Below are 18,350 nucleotides of genomic sequence, written 5' to 3' on the forward strand. Positions count from 1 at the left end.
ATCTATATGGAAATGTGCAACGAAAAAATCTTGAAGAATAACCACCAAGGTCTTATATTACTGGAAGTCAAACCTTCGGTAATTAAGACAGTGTGGTGGTATTGGCATATGGACAGACAAACTGACCAAAGACACAGAAGAGAGTCTAGGGACATAAACACACAAAGATGCAGTCATCTGGGCTATAACAAAATGAATACGCAGCGCAGTAGGAAAGGCCATTCTTTTAAATTACGGGCGCTAATTCAATTGGATATCCATATGGGGAAACATGACCCCTACCACACACCACTCACAAACATCAGTTTTAGATGAACAGTTGGCCTAAATGCTGAAGGTTAAAAACATAAGATTTTTATAAGAAAACACAGAGAATATTTTTATTACATTAGACTAGACAAAGATGTTTTAACCAGTATCACAAAAAGCACTAGCCAGGGGACTTCCCTGGTGGTCCAGTGGTTAAGAATCTGTCTTGCAATGCAGGGGACGTCGGTTTGATCCCTGGTCAGGGAACTAAGATCCCACATGCCGTGGGGCAACTAGGCCCACGTGCCACAACTAATGAGCCTGCGGGCCACAACTAGAGAGAAGCCTGTGCACTGCAACGCAGAGCCCACATGCCACAACGAAAGATCCCGCATGCCACAACTAAGACCAGATGCAGCCAAAAAATAAATAAATAAATATTTTAAAATATTCTTTTTTAAAAAGGCACTAGCCAGAAAGGAAAAGATTGATAAATTATGCTACATTGCAATTGAGAACTTTCATTCATCAAAAGACATCATTAAGAGATTTTTTTTTAAAGCCACAGATATATGTATTTGCAATACACTTATCTAACAAAAGACTCATCCAAAATATATAAAGAAATCCTGTAATCATTAAGTAAAAGACAGCCCAATAAAACAATAGGCCAAAGACTTGAACAGGTGCTTCACAAAAGAGAATATCCAAATTAGCTAACGTAGATGAAAAGGTGATTGGTTTCAGTTAGTCATCAGGGAAAAGCAAGATTAAAAAGCTACAGATACCGCCATGCCCCCACCAGAATGGTTACAATGAAAAAGGCAAACCATGCCAAGTATGGGAAAGGATGTAAATCAACTGAGACTCTTATACACTGTTGCTGGTAAGAGTACAAATTAGTACAACTATGTTGAAAAACCATTTAGCAGTAGCTGCTAAAATTGAACATATGCATTCCTACAACCCAGCAACTTTACTCCCAAGAACATACCCAGCAGATATGGGTACATATGTTCACCTAAACACATGTACAGGAAAGTTCATCGTACCATAATAATACCCGAAAATTCAAATAACCAGGATGTCCATCAAGAGTAAGATGAGTATTCATAAAAATACAATTGCATGATGCTGAACCAAATAAATCAGAAACACACAAAAGTATAATTTGAAGTTCAAAAAGAGGTAAAGGCATTATAAGTCAGGATTGTGGGTAATCTGTGTCAGGAGGGCAGGTGGCATCCAAGGTGCTGATAATATTCTGTGTTTTGATCTGGAGCTGATTCGACAGGTATGTTCAGTTTGTGAATATTCATCACGTGATACATTTATGATTTGTGTACCTTTCTAAATGTATGTTATACGCATTAATAAGTTTACTGGGGGACAAAAAGTTATATACATGCCCCTAAAAGGCATGTATATAGGTTAACAAGAGAGATATGAGCACCGTCCAACACACACTTTACTGATCAAATGGCGTCCAAGAGGCTGTGTATGGGGTCAGCCAGTGGAAACAAAACTGGGAGGAAATAAAGATCCCCAATCAGCCGGGATGTAAGTCTCGGTTAGTACAGCTCCTTTTGGCCAGCAGTCCTTGCCTCAGTCGTCCCACCTTTCCCATTTCTCTCTCTCCTTTTCCATCTCTAGTTCTTCTGCACGAGAATAGGGTTGGAGAGAGACAGCTCACATTGGACTCACTGCATCCTGAACTGTGTTTCCTAACCACCTCACCAAGTCAGGATGCCAAAGTCTAACAAGCAGCTTTCTGGGGGGAATGCAGTGCCAGGAAGACCAACTCTGAAGACCAGAGAAAACAGAGGCAGGTCACCAATGTGTCCGCCAAAGCCCTTCATGGGATAAACAAATGTGAAGACATTGGGAAAACATGTTCTGTCAGTAAGAAACTTGAGGCCCTGTCCTTCACCCTGCTATCAATCAAAGTATCTTGGTGATTTCATCTCAGAATAACTATTCGCTCTGATGACACTTGGGTCTTGCCTCTGGACTATAAAGTCAAGATTTAAGAACAATGTGATGCAGGAAGCTTGGGGATTAATTAGGATTATCTAAATTCATCCTTAGATCACCAACTAAGCTCTGATTTAATGCCAAGTTCTTTCAAATGGGGGAATGCGCAGAACCATGTGACTGGCCTGTAGAAAACTTGAGTTGACCCTCTGTGACTCCCTTAGAACACCTGTCTTTAAAGTGTCCCCTCCATTGTCTGGCCTCCTGTGGCATTTCATGAGTCAGAATGTCCCAGGAACGGAGATACTTCCTGAGCTACCAATATGCTGGTGACCATTTTGAATCCTCACTTGGCACTTGTTGATGTAGCTTCCTGGTCATGGTCACTCTGGGTATTTTTCCAGACCATGCTCAGGATCAACTTCCCTACAATGCCCTTCCAATCACCCTTTCCCCCACCCTGCCCCTCCTCATGGCACCTGTGCCCCCTAGACACAGTTCCGTCACTGCAGGGCTCACATGATGGCATAATTCCTTCAGTGGCTTTCTCCCCTACTGGACTTTGACCTTTACAAGGGTGGGAACAATAATTTATACATCATGTTATCCACAGCTCCCTGCACAGTACTTAGTATCCTTATTGCTTCTTCTGATAACACATGCGATACAAGGTAATATAAAATTCACATCTCAGAGAAATAGAGAGTGTAGGCAATGAAACTTCCCCCAGAATCTTTCTGTCACAAGATAACCACTGCCAGTTTGGTGCGTATTTTGTCAACAATTTGTGTATCAAAAAATATAAATTATTAATAATTATAGTTTTTCCTGAAGATGAAACCATTGCCTACACGCTGTTTTGCAAATTGCTTTTACCACTAAGTAGCGTAAGACAGGAGCACACTTCCCTCATGAAGCACGTGGCTCTGCCTTGTTCATTTTGACAGCTGCACAGTACTCCATCTTTGGGAGGTCCTATAGTTTACTTACCTACTCCTCTACGGAAGGACTTCTGCATTATATCCATTTTCCTTGTTATACAAACAATACCACTGTAAACATTTTTGTGCGTATCTCTTTGTGCCCACAAGGGAGTATTTTTCTGGGTTACATTCTAGAAGTTGAAAGGTTGGGTCCTTACAGCTTTCCTTTCCCTCTGCAGAGAACCGGTGCAGTGTCCGTAGCAAACAGTGCCCCAGAAATGATTGTTGACTGACCAAACAATGGGAGTCAATAAAAGAAATGGTCCTAAGAATACAATTTCTGTTCCACTGCTAAAGCAGCTTTTGGAAACTGGCCCCTTGTGTTGTATGTGGTCCCTTAATATACAAGGATACACATGACAAACTCCTCCCCGCTAGGCTAAAGGCAAGGTCTTATTTGAATTTGTTCAATTCAGCAAATATTTTGAGCCTACCCTAAGCTAGAAGCAGGGGATAGAATTACCAGCTGTAATTTCTGGTAAAAATTTGATGACTCCTGCTGAAATACTAAGCATCGTTTACTAGCTAATTTCCCTTTATGCCTCGTTTGCTAGGAAGTTCAACACTCAGTGCTGATAAGAACTCTCTCTTTGGCCTCAGATTTCTGCTATATGCAGTTGTCCTCCTTAGTTTTCATTGCATTGCTTTCTTACATTTTTTTAACCCATATTTCTATAGTTCTATTGTATATGCAACTGAATTCAAATTCATATCAAGGGTAATAACTATAACTAATTACTTTATAAAGAATTTACATGTGTCATTTCATTTAATCCTTAATTTTTAGAAGTCGTCATGAAGGTAGGGCAGGGATTATCACTGTCATCTCAGATTTTCAGTAAACTGAGGATCAGGAAGATTAAGTGACTCACCCAAGACAACGTGGCCAGGAAAACACAGCTTTGAGAATCTAACCGGGGTCTCATAATTTTGTAACTGAAAAAAAAAAAAAAAAGAAAAACGAACTGATGCACCGAGTCAATATGAACACGCTTTACAGTTAAGTACACTCACCTTCTCTCACCCGGGCACCCACCTTCTCTAAATAAACAAATAAGAAGCTCTTGGGGGAGAGGCAGGGGAAGCAGAAGGCTGCCCCAGTCTGTACCAAGACTAACAGTGCCCCCCACCATCACAAACATCACGATCTTTAACCGTGATTTCTCACTTTGCACCATAACACAGCTATTTCTCTGTAGCTTATGACTCCACCTAATTATTCCAGAATCTTCCAGAAATGTTAACTCACATGGCAGAAGGAGTGAAGAGGGAGGTTGGGGGAGGGGGTTATGTAGGGAGAAGGATCGGGGGTGGGGAAGGGAGAGAGAGAGTAAAAGAAAATGTGACTTGTGACTGTTGGATAGAGTCAGCCAGTGAAAGATCCTTTCCAGTGTCCAAACAAAAGCCCTTCCTTTTCTTCTCTGCTTTGCTATTTTGATGCAGCGGGAGGAATGCGCTTTTTACACTGCGGCAACACAAATACAACTAGGAGCCACATTTCACCATTTATGTAGCGGTTTCATATCATTTTGAAAATCTATTAGAGTTGCAGACAGTTAAAATTTTTTCCTCCCGGGATAGTTTTTAGGAGGCATGGACCTTCCACCCTCCCAGCATCATGTGTTTATGACCCGTATCCTGGGCATTTCACAGGCTGGTTTCTATCAATTTCCCCTACCAGCCTCTCTGAATCCTTGACTCAGGGCTTTTCCCTGCTCATCTCTGGTATCTTTCTTCTCTTTCCTTGGAGCTTGCGTACCTGACTCGCCACTGACTTTTGGAACCTGTGGCTCACTCCCTAGATGAGACTTCAGATGGGTTGTCTTCATCCGCTCCCTAGCTGATGACAAGCCCTGGTACCACGCTGCCTTGTGACCACTGCCTGCTGCCCCAGCTCTGTAGACTCTAGTATCCGATGGTGATGGTTAATTGTATGTGTCAGGGTCTCTTTCACCCTCTCTCTCTCTCTCTCGTCCACTTTGAAGGGGTTTCAGACACCTGTTATTCAAAGTCCAAGCTGGTGGAACAAGTGTTTGGCATTTTTGTGAATCCCGCATTGCAGCTGAAGTGGTAATGTTCTCTAGGCAAGGGACATTCAGAGTCAAGAAAAACTTGTTCTAGCAAATGGTGAAATTTCCAAAATGTATCTTTCTGGGACAGAGCTGTGTTCCAAGCACAGTCTCACACATCACCTGCCTTCTCGACAGCTCCACCTGGGTGACAAAGCAGCTTCAGCTCCACAGGTGCAGAACCAAACTGGCCTTCTTCCCCACCTCCAACCGTCTCCAGGTTCCCCATCTCAGAAAACGGCATTTCTGTATGTTCAAAGAAGAAATGCTGGAGTCATTCTGACACCTCCTTCTCCCTCAATCATGAATTTTACCTGCTGGATATTTCTCCAGTATATTCTTTACTCTCCAACCTCACTACCTTTTCAAACCACCATGATCTCATGACAGCTATAATGGCCTCCTGGCCGGTCTTCCCACTCCTCACTCTTGACTCTCTTCAATTAGCTTCAAGATTAGAACGCGCTTTTAAAAACACAAACCATTGCATAAACACTCCCATGGCTTCCTACTGCTTTTAGAATTAAGTACACAGATTTGGCTTTGGCTTACAAAGGCCTGCATAGGTCTGACCCCTGCAAATCTCTCCCATAACATATTGGCCTTCTTTTGTTTGCTCAAATGCACTGTGTCTCGTGCCCCAGAGCCTTTGCACATGCTGCTTGTTGATATCTGCATGGAATGCTCGGCCCCTATTCAATGTCACTCAGCCAACTCCTCATCATCCCTCAGGTCTCAGCTTAAATGGCACCTTCTCAAGGAAGCTTTCCTGACCCTCTGTAAAGAGCTCTCACAGCATCTTGTATTTTTTCATAATATTTATGAAAACGTAATCATTTTTAAAATAATTTATTAAATGCCTATCTCCCCCTCCCTCACCCCAATTCCCAAACTGTAAGCTCAGTGAGGGCAGAGACTATACCAGATGATATCCTACTTTCTATGTATGCAACTGTGAACAAGAGAGATGCAAAGAAAAACACTCAGTAAAGGTCCTTGGGAGCACAGATGGGAAATAAAGAGGGAGAATCAGTGGGAAGGACAGTTGGTTCTTTTTTGAACAAATTTCTCCTTTATGTTTGGAATACAGGAAAAACAGTTTCCTAGATGACTTGAAGGAAAGTTGTTTTTGAAGAAATATGTGCATTTGTTGTTTTTGAAGAAGTATGTGCATTTGTGTACGTATAAATATCAATATATTTTCTTTCTTCCTCATTACTTTAATAAGGAAATCCAAAAAATCCAAGCTTAGGCTTACACATAAAACTTGACAAAAATGGAACCATCTGAAGGAAAGGCATCAATTAAAAATCAAGACCGTGTTCAGAAAACTCAACTCCCTATGGCAAACCACCATTTTCCTGGATTCCAAATAACAGGAATAAGCAAAGAACTGAAGAAATCCCTGGTGTCTATTTCACTTTTTGTGTGATAATCTTCTTTTAATAACCTTTTTTTTCCCTCTTCCAAAAATTGCACGGGTCCTTTGGGGACACTAAAAATTTTCCAAATCTTTGGTGGCATCAGTGTAGTTCTAGAATTCATTGCTGTGGGACAGCATCGAATCTGTCAACTGAAAATAAGAAATGTCCAAACAGCTGCCAGATTGGAAAGTCTGTGCAGCAGGGTTCACACCAGTCCAATGTTACCTGGGCTCAGGGCTGCTGAGGGTAATGAGACCACATGACAAACATCCAAACACATCCATTCCACAACCAGCAACCCCGCCACAGCTGTCACCCTGAGAGATCAAACACTCCTAATATACAGCTGCTATCCAAACTACTTTTGCAACTATCTTTACGTACATACCCTAAAAGTAGTACATGGCTACTTTTACCTGTTGAGGTTTAAAGAATGAGGCCTTGGGGAAGTGTCTAAAAAACATTTGGGGTTAAGCCTGGTGCCTAACTGGAAGGTCAAGCAGAGTAACATAATGTTTTGGTTTTCATAATACCTCCTACATATTATCAAGGACATAGAAAGTCTCTTATCTCACTTGGCTTTTCTACAGGCACTGCCCAAAGAGGACTCCTTTTCTGCATGCATTTCTCAAAAAATTGTCTTGAGCTGTAGCAGCATGTAAGAAAACTGCCCTTACGTTTTCCATGGAAGTATAGACCACCTGCATTAGAATCATGGGGTCGAGGGAGCTTGTGAAAATGCAGATTTCACAGCCCCATTCTGAATCTGAGGAAATGAAAATGAATCCACTGATGGAGAATAACAAGGGAGCCCAACAAGGCTTCTGACAGGACCTGAAGAATAAGAGGTACTGACGTGGGAGAAGGAGGATGCAGAGTGCTTGAGGCAGGGGAGACCAACGCAGGAAGACTTTACATGGGGGCGTGCTTCAGAGACTGGAAGGGGGGTGTAATGGGAGATGGGTGAGAAGGAAACCAGACAGGATGGGGCAGAAGGGGCGGGCTGGGAATGGCGAGTCATTGAAGAATCTTAAGCAGTCAAGTACCATGGGTGGTTTGTGTTTTGTAAAGACTGCTCTGACGCTGAGTGGAGAAGACATTTGGAGGGGCAAGAGACAAACTCAGAAGACCATGCAGATCTGGAGGAGGCTAGTAAAAGTGGAACTAGAGAAATGTACAAGTCCCAGGTATGAGGTGGAATTGACACACACTCATGGACTGAAGGTCAGGGTAAGGGGGAGGAAATTTGGGACAACAGCCAATGTTGCAGCTTCTACAAGGGGAGAGCGGTGCCTTTTGCTCAGATGGGCAAGGCTGGGCATCAAGACGTCCCCTTGGACCTGTTCAATGTGTTGGGTCCTACCTGTAAGGTGGAGATAATTCCACCAGCCTGAATGGCTTTTGTAATGATTGGAGATAATACATGCAAAGTTCTTTAAGAAACAGTAGGAGCTCAATTAATAAAAAATATATTTTAATTAGGCATCAGAATATTTGTTGGTACACTGGACACGTTTAGGCTATATTTCGTCCTTTTTTCTTCCTAAAAACACCATTATCTTGAAGCTAAACTGAATAATGCCCGCCACACAAATCCAACCTCAGAGATCTCGCACAGAGATTTTCTCTGCCTTCACCTAACTCCAATGTCCAATACCTGACACCACACACTTAATTCTCTTTGGTCTACTTTGTTGGCAGGAAACATCAGAACCATAAGAATTATGTTCCCAAGGACGTGTGTGTGGATGCAGCTCATCAACTGTCAATCTCACATGCCAATGGCTTCTACCCCCTCTTTGGTCTCACCTCTATACTTCAAGCCCATGAGTCTTCTCAAGGTTTCCCAGTACAGAGCCAACCATCACAATTTCACCACCCCTGAGACTTAAAGACGTTGCAGAGAAAATTAATCTCATCCTTCAATGGGGAGCAAAGGAGACCCTTGCCCCTGGCAATGAGACAAAGTAGGTGCTCACTGGGAAATCCCTGAAGTCCATTTTAAATGCCTTAATGTGATCAAGAACACAGCCCTGTTCACACCAGGAGAATTCGGATGGGCTGTGAGCAATTAAGCGATTCCAAAATTGTTTGCTGGAAGAACAGGAAGAGTCACTGGGGGAGCAAGCGAAATATCACCTGATCCCTGACACTGGGTGACAGTTCAGCTTCTGTGCCTTTCATCAGATTTCGGGAAAGTAGGCTTGACATCAAAAGACTTTGGCTGCCAGAAGAGGAGGAAAGTGAAGATCGTCACTGAAGGGACAAGTAAAGCCAGAAAGAGAAACCACTCAATAACTCCAAAGCACCTAGAAAATGACATGATTGGGGACAGAGGCTGAGAGTTCATCACATCAGCCTCAGCAAGGACCAATCAAGCCTGTCTGTTCCAGGACCACAAGCACAGGGGAGTGAGTGGCAGAGTAAAGCCTTTGGAACTCTCAAGAGCTGGAGAGCTCAACCCAAAGGAGGGAGCAGTCCTCACCGAGGAACCAAGCCATTACCATCCAGCCGTAACAACTGGATGCAGGTGGAGAGGTGGCAAAGGGCAAGAGCAGGCTGGCAGAGGTGCTGCTAAAGAGGCTGCCAGCCCCTCCCCATCCATCCTGATGGAGTGGACTTCTCAGCTCTCCAGGTAGACTGCCTGCATGCTGGCCTCTCTAATCAGGGAGAAGGCAATGGTCAGGCTCAAACATTCAGCATCACTGGGACTGGTACAAATGTCATTCTACAGCTGTAGTCACTGGTCAAAGGAATGTGAGACAATCCCATGGTCTTCTCCCCAAAACTTCTGCCATGGGGCATTTAACCCAGGCCCTGGTCACAGGGTTGTATCACCAGCATCATGCTAAACAGGAGGGTGTCAATTCCATTTATAAACTATCTTCCAGCCCTAAGCCATTCAAACAGTCGATAACCTTGATTATCCCCTGTCAGGGCTGCAACTGTGGAAGAAAGTCAACACCCAGCAGAGTGACAGCAGAAATAAGCCTTTCCATCCTTTCCTTTGGTACGGCTGTTACCAAAGGAGCATGACTCGTGTCTTGTCAAATGAAGTCTGAAGAGGCAGGGGTTGAGGAGTTTTTATTTTTCATTTTAATTTTTGAGACACAGCAGGATGTAATCAGCTTATGAGTTAAATAGAGACATCTGTCTGGTTCTACTTGAGACCTCCCAGCTTGCTGTGCTTAGCCCAGAGTCCTTTTTAATAATACAATAGGATAAAGATTCGGAAATATGCATAAACACCAAAAGATGGAGAGTGGAGCCACCCCCTTTCCATAGCCCGCCCCCCACTTCCCCTCAATCACTGATTCCCTGCCTCCCAAGAGTAGAGGCCCTGCTCTCTCTCCAACAGGTGAGAACTGACAGCCTGTCTACAGCCAAACTACATCTAAAGGTCATGGCACCTGGAGGGGCAAGAGGGGGAGCTTCCAGAAAAAGGAGGGAAAAAGTCCTTCAAGATTAGGGTCTTCCCTGTACTACCCTGGTTATGGATTCCCAATACTGCTGCCACTATTGGATACCAAGGGCCTGGAAAAAGCATTCAATTGGTCATTCAATGGGTATTTATTGAGCACCTACTTTGTGCCAGGCCCTTTACTAGATGCTCAGGAGATAAAACACGATACATACGCAAGTGACACGCAAGTGGGGATAGAGAACGAAAACAAACCAGCTCTATTTTTAGTCTTTTAAGGAACCTCCATACTGTTCTCCATAGTGGTTGTATCAATTTACATTCCCACCAACAGTGCAGGAGGGTTCCTTTTTCAAAGAGAAAAACAAATACCGTATGCTAACACATATATATGGAATCTAAAAAAAAAAGGTACGGATGGACCTAGTGGCAGGGCAGGAATAAAGACGTAGACATAGAGAATGGACTTGAGGACAAGCCGGGGGAGGGGGAAACTGGGGCGAAGTGAGAGTAGCATCGACATATATACACTACCGAATATAAAATAGTTAGCTAGTGGGAAGCAGCAGCATAGCACAGGGAGATCGGCTCGGTGCTTTGCAATGACCTAGAGACGTGGGATAGGGAGGGTGGGAGGGAGGCTCGAGAGGGAGGGGATATGGGGACATGTGTATGCATATGGCTGATTTGCTTTGTTGTGCAACAGAAACTAACACAGTATTGTGAAGCAATTATACTCCAGTAAAGATCTATTAAGAAAAAAAAAAACAGCACACAAATGAGCAAGGTTAGATGGAGAAAAGGTTAAGGACTATGGGGGAGACAGAGTGATGGAAGAGAGGGTCACTGGGGGCTGGGGGCTTGCTACAATAGCCAGGGAGGGCCACTCTGAGCACATGACACCTGGGGCAAAACCTGGAGGCTATGAAGAAGGTGGGTTTCAGCAAAGGGAACAGAAAATGTATCACTGGCATCAGTAGGCATAGCAGTGGAGCCATTCCCAGCCATGCAAGGTGAAAAGAGACAACAGACAGATGTAAGGAATTATGCACAAGGCGGTTCTGCCTCATCCACATGCATGGCACTGTGTGCACATGTACATGCATATTTGCGTATAAGATGTCCCATGCTCCTTCCACGGCTGGAGCGCCCATCTGGCTTTATTTAGCAAGCCCAAGACAGATCCAGAGCATGTAAATAAATGGCCAGATGAATATATCAACCCAGTTCACAGGCCACGGAAAACCATCCTGCACTAACAACAGGGCTTCCTGCTCTTCTTCACTTTGAGGGTACCATCATCTGCTCCTCCTGCTGTTTTATTAGGGAAACCTATTAGGCACGCACAGAGAGCAAGGCACCTTTCCCTCCAAACGGTCTGGAGTGGAGACAGAGCTCCCTCACATTTTACAGTGAGCTCGGGGCTGGATTTATGCTGGGTCATTGTGCCCCATTAAGGTTGCCATGGTTACACCAAGCCCGTGTTACCTGGACTTTTGATGCACTGGTCGCAGGGGCAACAGCTGCTTTGTTTCTTCTATAATTTGCCAGGAAAGTGGCAGAGAGGCTCGAGGTAGAAATGCTGGATAGGACCCCAGGGTTTAGAGAGACTGCAGGTGGACAGGGCACACCCCCTTCCAATGAAAAAGCAAGGCTCTTCCCTAAATCCACTAGCCTGCGAACGCCAGCAGGGCAGGGACCCAGACTGATAAATCTTAGTCTCCCCCAGCACCTAAAACGAGACCTGGCGCATAACTAACTCTCAATAAGTGTGACTGATTCATTTTGTGGCAAGGGAAATATTCGTAAAAGAATTCAAACGAAGAATCCACCTCGGGCACTACCTTCTTTAGAAGTCAAGGGGTAATGAAGAGGTTACAAGGAAAACTATGTGCCTCTCACTGCAAACTGGAGATCACAGAGAGTGAAATTTCTCCAGATAAGGGAAAGGCTCTGAATATGTGGGAAGGGAGGCAAGTCAGTGTCAGCCTTCCGAGAAGCAGACAACAAGACAGCGTTAGATGAGCAGAGGTTTATTTAGGGAAAATGCCTGTAAAGGACAAAAGGGCAGGAAGCAGGAGGGGAGAGAAGAGCCTTCAGACCATGATGCAGGCCTAACCCCCAGGAGAGGAGGTGGTGTGGGGGGGAGGAAGGAGGGGGGAGGGAAAATTAGACTTCAGGGCAGCTCCGGGAAAGCCTTGGCCAGGCCGATGGAAAGGCTCTGAGAAAAGGTTGTCTGTTAGAAGAGTCCCACGCTGAGGAGGAATGGCCAACTCTAGTGACCCTGCTGCACTCAGTCAGGGGCTGGGTGGACCCAGGGGAAATGTGGTCTCACCATGAATGTGGCGGGGAATCCAAAGGCAGGCAGCTGAGGCTGTGCAACTGCTGTGCTCCCCGTGCCCCAGCAAGGAGATCTGAGCAGGGCACCTCCATGACCCCCCGGAGTGGGGAGATCTGAGCAGGGCACCTCCATGAGCCCCCAGAGTGGGGGAATATTTGGGGTGGGAAGGGGAGTCTGGAACCAACATGGTTGGAGGTGTGGGGAATGTCTTCAGGCCACAAAGGCAAGATGAGGAGGTGGCTGGGAGGCTGTGCCTATCCTGGCTGGTTGCCTGCCAGTGTGTGCTCTGCCCTTCCTGCTGAAACCCAGAAACACTCTAGACTCCCGTGCAGCCGGAAGCGGCCATGTGACCCAATTCTGGCTGCTGAGATGGAAGCATGGAAGCAGAAACCTGCTGGATGTTGATAAAAAAGGGACCGGCTCAACTGGCAACGTGCCTGATGCTCTCCTCTCTTCTCCTCCTTCCTCCAGAATAGGGACCTGAGGCCTGCAGGGGAAGCAGTCCTCTCGCTACCATGAGATGATAAGCCTGAGGATGAAAGCCATGTGCTAGAGATGGCAGAGCACAAAGACAGAGGAAGCCAGGAAAACCTCCACCAAGGTGGAGCTGCTGCCCGTGGGAAGCCCACCTCCAGAATCCTTGTTATAAGAAAAAATTAACTCCCATGGGATTAAGCCCTGCGAGTCAAGCTAGCACTCCATGCAGCCAAGCCCAAGTCCTAAAATAATCCGCAGGAGATTCACACGGAGAGTGAGCAATGGAACTCCTTGTCTTTGGACAAGACATTCAGTAAAATCCCCTCCCCGATGCCTGTGGATAGCCTTGGCAGGGGCAGAGAGGGGCTTCTGGAGGGAGGTGGGCATGATAGAGTTGCTCCGTGTTTAAAGCATGCAGAGGGCAAGAGAAGAGGCTGTCCAAAAGAAGCAGTCACCTGCACTATAAATGAACGACTCCCAAACGCTGCCCTCAAGTAGTTTACAATCTAAGTGAGGGGGAAAAGGCACAGAAATTCTACCTTAATCTAAATATTAATCTTTACATTCTGTGGTTTCGTCCCCGGGCCACTCTTACCCCCATGCCCACCACCCATGACAGACATCAGTAACAGTCTCAGGACTTTCCCCTTTGGGCCTAGGGAAGGCCTGGCATCCTCCCTGCCCTCAGGCAGCCCCTACCACTCAGGTGAGGTTGGCCCTTGAAATGAGACCTTATTTACCTGGCTGGATGTCATCTGCAAACTTGAAGATTTTAGGCCACGGAAAAGAAAGTTGCAATATGCTTTTTCCTCTTATCTCAACAGACTTAAGTAAGACAATTTTCCCCTAGGGATCCCCAGAATATGATTTGCCTTTCAGATACCAGTGAACATGAAACAGGTACCCAAACCCGCCCATCGCTTTGTGGCTAATGTTAGAAAGTGATCCAAGTGATCCAGTCCTTCCTCTGGTCACCAGAGGGGGAACGCCTGCTTCTGAAGCTCTGGGAGGAGGACTAGACCAGGGCAATTACCGTGACAAACGCTGTATATTCACAGTGATGGAAGAGAGATTTCCAGGCCACACTTCACTTGCCACAATGTCAATCTCAGAATGTTAGCAAAGACGTTCGCTTACCATCACTGCTCCGTGGGTCAAGCACGGGAAATCTGATCGGTTCTGTGTTCTATGAAGGCACGGCTCATGGTCCAGAAACTTAATTAAGGCCTCCAAAGGAAACAGAAAATTCCGGTCTTTAAAAAATGAAACCAACTGCCCTCCCCTCCCCCCTCGCATCCCCAGGAAACTCACCTGGAATCAATCTTCTCATCTAAGTGCAAGTTCCACAGCCTTTTCCAATTGCCACAACAAGAAGAAGTTCCCCATGGACTTTTTCAGTTGTTTCTTCAATCTGGAGGAAAAAAATTTGATCAATAATCATGTAATTACATTTCCAATTCAATGACCATTATCACTGGATGGGGCCACCTCGGAGCTTCAAAGATGAAGTCCATCTGACACTGAAGAGTTTAGTAAAGGGGTGTCACTGGTGATGAGGGGAGGCTTTATGAGAATCACAGTCACCACCTGGTTATATGATTGGAGTCCTACCCTTTTGCAGACTTTTTTTTTTCTTTTTTTTGGGGGGGGGGGCAGAGCAAACAAAAGACAGGGTATTTATTTGGGAAACAATAGTTTCAAAATTATCCCAAAACCAGAATCTATGGGCCAGAATACACCCCCTAAGCAAATGAGTGAGGTCTTCAATAATTGCTCACTTATTAAATAAAACTTTTAATTAACTGACTATGTAGTGTTTTCCCAACATTTCCGTGATAAGAATCACTTGGAGCGCTAGAGATTAATTCCATTAACTAATATATGGAGCCTGGGATGGGCCAGTAATTTGGAAATTTTAATTTTACAAATACTTCCAGATGATTTTAATGATCAAGGAAATTTGGGAAACACTGATGAAATGTGCTTTTCTGCTTTCTTTGCAGATTTTAAGTCTTGAACACCTGGTCCCAGAATGACCCAGTGAAAAGTCTTATCCAGTCCAGCTCTAGGAAAGGAAAGTAAGTCTTCTGAATATTTGGTTTGTTGATTCCTAGAAGACACTTCCTCATTTCCATTTCCAGCCCGGGTCTTCTAGATCAGGTTTTTCCTTGAGTTGAGGCATAGCAATCCAGTCATTTTTAAAGACTGGTTTCTTATTAAAGGATCACATTTAATTAAATAACCTTTTCTTGCTTTTGTCTTGTTCTTTTCCCCTGAAACTTCTGTTAAGAAGTTAGGGTGCTTTGTATAGACTCAATATTCTGGCCTTTCCACCTTAAATCTCACACTGACGACCCCCTGTATACCAGCCTGGATCTCACTGTTTTCTTTAACGGGTCCCACTCCCTTTAGCGTCCCTGTCAAGATAATATCTCCTTCTTCCAAGGTCATTGTCTTCTAAACGTAGCTGATGATGTAGGGGGATGGAAAAAAATCATGAAGGATATTTCACCCGCCTGCCTGAATTAGCCATTGACCTTGAGCCAGAGCTTCAGGTTTTGAGGGTCAGGAATCTTCTCTTTGGGCACCAACACTCTGACGGGGCAGGAGGCCGTGGAGCTCTTGGCCTGAGTCCCAGGCAGCCCCTTCTTCTTGCACTCTTCCTGCATGTCCCTGGCGGTCACGTCCAAGCACAGAGCGCAGCCGGCCACGCAGTCCACAGCCGCGGCCTCCCGGCCGGCGCAGAAGCGCTTGCGCATCACCACCCGCGGCTCGAGCTCCCTGTGCAGGCTGTAAGCGTAGGTGGGCACGAGCACCGGCGGGCGCAGGCGGTGGAGGCTCCAGGGAAGAGCTCCGGCTGGCTCTCCCTGCAGGGCGCTCTGCATCTCCCCGCCAGGGGCCGCGCGGCTCCCGCCCGCGCACACGATGCTCACCCCCCACCCTCAGGAGCGGGACGGCGGCCTGGCGGCAGCCACGCTCCTGCCCGTGGCCCCCGGCGTCACGTGGACTCCGCCTGGCCGGCCATCGGACGCCTACAGCTGCCCAGAGAGGACCGACTACCTCGGAGCGCTGTTCCCCTTGACTCTGCCCTCGGTGCCTGGGAGTCGCGGTGCGAGTCCCCTTGGGAGCCGCGGTCTGGTGGCTCCCTTGGCGCTGCCCGGCCTGGGGACGCAGCCTGGTCCCTGGAGAGAGACGGAGGCTCCGGCGCAGCTCTCCAGCCGACGCTGCCTCTCAGGTGGCCCTCAGGTCCGCAGCAGCCCCACACCGGGCCTGCAGACTTTTTCTGAGAAGAAACCCACGCGAGAGAGTGGCATGGACATATATACGCTACCAAGTATCAGATAGCTAGTGGGAAGCAGCCGCATAGCACAGGGAGATCAGCTCGGTGCTTTGTGACCACCTAGAGGGGTGGGATAGGGAGGGTGGGGGGGAGACGCAAGAGGGAGGAGATATGGGGATATATGTATAGCTGATTCGCTTTGTTATAAAGCAGAAACTAACACACCATTGTAAAGCAATTATACTCCAATAAAGATGTTAAAAAAAAAAAAGACCAACTTACCTCTCTTAAGCTGAACAGGCGAAATTAGGAAAAGAGAGGCAAACAGAAGCTGGTTGCATAGAAAATGTGCTTAAGAGAAGGTGGCCCAAAAGGCAGGCTGCTGTGCTCTGCTCTCCCTGCACCACCTCCCACCGCTCCTGCCAACCCCCACACGGCTAAAATACCATCACCAAGCCCAGAAAGTCTCACTTCCGGCTTGAACGCCCCGCTCCCTCATCAGGACTTAAATATCCTAGCCATTTGCCCCACCTGCTTAGTTCAGGTACTAACTGCGCATCATTGACTTACCTCCTTCACAACCCCCACTAGGCTGTGTCACCTGTGCTGCTATCTAGTGGAAAATCCTGTGTGTTAACCTGGCAAAGCAACAGCCCCAGTTACTCAATCAAACACTAATCTAGGTGAAAGCATCTGTAGATATGATTAAAGTCCGTAATCAGTTGACTTTAAGTAAGGGAGATTATCCCAGATGATCTGGATGGATCGATTCAATTAGTTCAGACACCTTGAGAGCTGAGGTTTCCCAGAAGCAGAAGGAATTCCCCTGTGGAAGCAGGTTCAGCCCAGCCTGCCCTCTCCGACCACCCACCTATGGATTTCAAACTCACCTAGCCAGACCCACACCTATGTGAGCCCCTTGCAATAAATCTCCATACATATCTCCTACTGCCTCTGTTTATTTGGTTGAACCCTGACTGATACATATGTCACATCTAATTAAGAACGTTTTCTTTCAACCCACTCACCGTCTTTTACTAAAAGAAATGTATTTTGTGCACAAAATGTATGTGCCTATCATAAGTAGAAAACCAGTGCCACCTGCCATAATGGAAAGAAACCATAAAGATAAATACAATAAAAACAAAAGCAATGCCATGGAATTCCAGCTGGATGCTATTGCCTGCCAAAGGCTCTGAGCGTGAGGCCCATCCTGCTAGTGTTAGAAAGAAATGAGAGAGTGGTGATTTGATGCTGGGATGTGTCTACGTCAAGGACAAAGTCTTGGGGAGATGCAGATCAGAAGGACTGATAGAGAACAGGGGACGGAATACACTTCTCACCATGTGCTCTCTGGAATTTAATGCTACAGCTGTGTATATCCCATCTGAATCCTCTCCTGTGCAACCAGAAGTTCCCATCCAACACTTGCAGATACAACACTGCAGGTTGTGGAAGGGTGGTCTGGGAGCCCACAGATCTCCTTCCTGGTGATTGCTCAGTGTCCGGAGCAAGGGGTCCTGGTTCAACCGCAGGGAGTTGCCAACCCCAACCGCGAGGACAGCAGAATCAGCCCACCTGCCTCATGTTTCCTATGCACCCGAGAACAGAGCCCAGCAGAAGGCTCCCTAGTGACATATTAGGGTGGCAAGTTCATGCACCTTCCCTGCTTCCCAAGGAACTCGCTCTGTGCCTGTCCGCTCTGCCAAGGTTCTTTGGGGGCAGATTCATCATGTACAGTAATCAGATTCACAGCACACAGCAGAGTTTTTTTCTAATCTTCCACCTGTGTAACTGGATTACTTCTTGTTTGACAACTGGCTCTAGTTGCTCACCACTAACCTGTAGGAAGCCAAGCCCGCGGAAAGACGCAAGAGGTGCTCCTGAGTCAGGGACTGTAATATATTTGGTCAGGCCCAAAATAGGCCAAATAATGGAAGGAAGACGGACTGAGTGTTCAAATTCCAGTTCCGGCACTTCCCAGTGGGGAGATCTTAAATTATACAAATTCTCTGACCCTCAGTCTCTTCATCTATGAAATGGACCCAATAATAGAACCATGGTGGATGCCTGATATTTTGTCTTCTTTGGATTAAAGGGCCCCAATTTTCTTTGGGAATACCATCCCTTCC

At 46.1% G+C, this 18,350-nt stretch overlaps 1 pseudogene across 1 annotated transcript; it reads right to left on the reverse strand.

Annotated features, from left to right (window-relative positions):
- Positions 1-12,362: 12,362 nt before the first annotated feature.
- LOC309642923 (oxaloacetate tautomerase FAHD1, mitochondrial pseudogene) lies at positions 12,363-15,823 on the reverse strand (annotated as a pseudogene). The gene has a single exon. The product of its transcript is annotated as an oxaloacetate tautomerase FAHD1, mitochondrial pseudogene (transcript).
- Between the last annotated feature and the right edge of the window lie 2,527 nt (positions 15,824-18,350).

The sequence above is a fragment of the Balaenoptera physalus genome (assembly GCF_965194825.1).
Source record: "Balaenoptera physalus genome assembly, chromosome: 14".
In the NCBI taxonomy this organism is placed as follows: domain Eukaryota; kingdom Metazoa; phylum Chordata; class Mammalia; order Artiodactyla; family Balaenopteridae; genus Balaenoptera; species Balaenoptera physalus.